Source organism: Echinops telfairi, unplaced genomic scaffold, assembly GCF_000313985.2.
Source record: "Echinops telfairi isolate 266 unplaced genomic scaffold, ASM31398v2 ScPeMD7_443;HRSCAF=831, whole genome shotgun sequence".
Lineage (NCBI taxonomy): Eukaryota > Metazoa > Chordata > Mammalia > Afrosoricida > Tenrecidae > Echinops > Echinops telfairi.
In genome coordinates, this window is record NW_022104341.1 from 75,972,760 (window position 1) to 75,976,784 (window position 4,025).

A 4,025-nucleotide genomic window follows, 5' to 3' on the forward strand; every position below is an offset into this window, starting at 1 on the left:
GAACTGACCCTCCAGTGCTTTCTCTTTGACCATAGACCAGGGATGTGAATATGTGAATAGCCTTGCTATCATGTAGTGTGCATGGAAAGTGGGTAATGACCCATGTAGTTAACTTTAAATTTAATACCTTAGCATTTGATTTCCCTTTAAAATTGTTATAGTTTTTAATATTTTCTATTTTATTTGCTATTGAGGCTTTTCACTATTTTATTTTCTTATCGTTGTTAGTTTTGGGGGGTTATTTTGTATGTTTTTCTGTATATGAAAGCCAGGATAGGCAAATCTATAGAGACAGTAACTGAATTAATGGTTTCTTGGGGGTATGGCAGAAGAGTTTGGGGAAAATGAGTACAAGAGAGAAGAAAATATTCTATAATTGATTGTGGTATTGATGATACAACTTTTCTTATATGATTGAACTATTGAATTGTATGATATGTTATGTGTCTATAAAACTGTTTTTAAAATAAGGTTGTGTGGAGATATTCATTGAAAAAATGTCTATTAAATGTTTAAGGAACCATAGAGATATTTTGGGTTAAAATTTGGCTGCTATTCATAAGATTAATGTTCAAACCTCCCAGCTGTTCCACAGGATAAAGATGAGGCTATCTGTTCCTATCAAGAGGTACAATCTCGGAAACCTTAAGTAGCAGTTCTACTCAGTGCCACAAGGTCAAATGAGTAGGACCCTGCAGCTCGTGGATTTGTTTGGGGTATTAAATGTATGCTTGTATATATCTGACATCTCTGAAAAACAAAAATAACCCCACTCCTATGCCTAGCCCCATGCCCACCCACCCCCCATCCCTGGGAAAAACAAAGGCTCTCTTATGGGAGAACATGGCAGTGGCTTAAAGGGAAATAGGACTTGTTTTGGCAAAACCCCAATGGAAAGACTCTCCCCTTTTTACTTGAAGTCCAGACTCCTGTTGAAGAACAGTATATTCATTCCTATGTCTCCATCTCCACCTTGTGGTTGATCAGGAAATCCTCCATTCCAGGATCAAGGGTTGATAGTAAGGGCTTTCATGGTCTTACCATTTACTCTCGAGTTGATGTATACTTTGTGTCAGGCTCTTCAAGCATTGTTGCATTTAATTTTCACAACAACTCTCTGAAGGATATATATTATATTGAGGAGAAAACCAAGGTTAAGAAAGTTTGGGTTAAGAGAATTTAGGACTTGTTCAAGACCACCAAACTGGCAGAATTAGGACTTGAACCTAATCCCTTTTAAACTTTTATTTTACAACTACCTGTCTATATACTCACACAAACACCAGTCATATATATATATATATATATATACATAAAATTTCCTTTTAGAATATACTTGTACATCTATCACCTTATCCAATCCTCATAAGAATGCTATTAAGTAAGAATATGCCTGAGACTTAAAGAAATAAAATAACTTTGCCCTAGATCATATGACTCTTAAATAAAGAGTCCTGCCACTACTATAATATGTTATTTCTCAAGTTGCCTTGGGATCACTCCTGACTTGTTCTCACTATGCTAGATCCTTTATGTTATTAAAGAATTATTAAAGAATTTTTCTGAAGACTCATTAAAAAAAGAAGTTAGGCTGTGTCATTACAGAATATAATTTCCCAGAAAGGAAAGAAACCCAAGATAATCAAAGTACTCCTAAATAAGAACATGTAGGAGGCCTCTCAGTTCATGACTCCAAACCTACTCAACAGGCACAGTAGTCAAAAACAGCCTGGTGCAATGGTAGCTATATAGACCCATGGAGCAGAGTAGACAACCTACAAATAAGTTCACCCATCTACAAACAATCGCTTTTTTGACAACGGGGTACAATACATTAATTGGGGGAGAAATCATCTCTTCAACAAATGGAGCTGGCAAAATTAGATATCCATGTGCAGAAGAATGACAGAACTGATACCTCACTCCTTAAACAAAATTGAAGTTAAGGTGGATCAAAGACCTGAATGTAAACACCAGAACTGTAAAGATCATCAATAAATAAATGAGGACAAACTTAAGGGACCTGATATGTGGCATAAACACACTAACCAATATAACAAACAAACAAACACTCCATACACTCACAAAAAATAGAGGACTGAGATATTCTAAAAGCAAGAGATTTAAGTGCATGAAAATACTTCATCAAAAGAGAGTCTAAATGTCTGAGGGAAAATTAGGGCAATAACATATTGAACAAAGGACAGATCGCTAAAATCTACAGAGAACTGCAACACTTTAGCAAGAGCAAGGTAACTAATCCAATTTTAAGATGGGCACAGGACCTGAACAGGCGATCCAGGAGATCAACAAACATGAAAAGCTGCTTGAGGCCACTAGCCACTGAAGATAAGCATATCAAAGCCATGATGAGCTGCCACCGGACACCATCACGGAAAGCCAAGCTAAAATCTTAGCTAAAGAAAGGCTGGAGAGGGTGCAGAGTACTGGGGTCCTCACACATTGCTAGTGGGAAAGCAGTGTGGTGCTTCCTCAAACAAACCGGAGTAGAAATACCACATGACCTAGTAATCCCTTTATTTGGGATATTTCCTGAAGAAATAAGAGACACAGTACAAAGAGATAAATGCACCTGCATATTCATCACAACACTATTCACAATAACATGAAGATGGAAAGAACTTAAATGCCCATCAGCGGGAGAATGGGTAAATAAACTTTGGTACACACATTACAACTCAATGTAAAGGAGACCAAAAACCTCACAACTGGACCAAAAACAGTAACATGATGCTAAATGGAGAGAAGATTGAAATTGTCAAGGATTTTGTCTTGCTTGGATCCACAATCAATGCTCATGGAAGCAGCAGTCAAGAGATCAGAAGGTGGGTTATATCGGGTAAATCTGAAATTATCTTACTTTGAGCACTAAGGTGCACCTGACCCAAGCCATGTATTTTCACTTGCTTTACATGAAAGCATGTGAAAGTTGGACGTGGAATAAAGGAAACTGAAGAAGGGTTGATGCATTTGAATTGTGCTGCTAGAGAAGAATATTGAATGTCTCACGGACTACTAAATGACAAACAAGTCTGTCTTGTAAGTACCGCCAAAGTGCTCCTTAGAGTTAAAGATGGTGAGCCGTTTTACATACTTTGAACATGTTGACAGGAGATACCAGTCCCTGAAGAAGGTCATCATAGTTGGCAAAGTAGAGGGGCAGCGAAAAAGAGGCAGGCCCTCAAGGAGATGGATGGGCACAGTGGCTGCAACAAAGAGCTCAGGCATAGGACAATGGTGAGGATGGTGCAGGACCGTGCAGGTTTCATTCTGTTGTGCAGAAGGTGGCTGGCTATGAGTCGGAACTGACTTTATGGCACCTAACAACAACAACAACACATACACACAATGGAAGAGCATGCATCCCTAAAGAATAATGATGAAACTCTGAAGCACCTCATGACTTGAATGAATTTGGAGGACATTATGCTGAGTGAAGTCAGTAAGCCACAAAAGGGCAAAGACCATTGTTATTATAGAAGGGGGAAAATGAGATACGTGATTTCCGTACCCAAAGAAACAGACTATCATGGCTAACAGAGATGGGAGGAGAAGAAAGGGAAGAGGAAGCAGGCATAGGTTTCCCAACTTGCTTGGCCTACCATCCCTTTTCAGAAAAAAAAAAATTCAGCGCCTCCAGAGCAATTAAAAACTGAGTACGAGAGCCCATAATCCAGGACAAAGTGCTTTTGCTGCCCTTTGAGTTGTTCCAGTGCCCACCAGGGGGCGGTATTTCCCACTTTGGGAAACACTGGGCTAGAGCACAGACTAAAGTAAGTGAAGAGGAAGACAATAACTACAAAAGAGAGACATTATTTTTAAAGGATGAAGGCTCAGATTAAGCTATCATAAAGTTTAGTAAGTTGTTTAACTTATTGAATATAAAAATAATTAAGCAAAATGTGAACATCACCTAATTCACAATAAAGTTTTGTTTTGTTTTTAATAATATGATTTCCCAATAAGACACATACACAAATGAAGAAAGTACAACAAAATAAAGA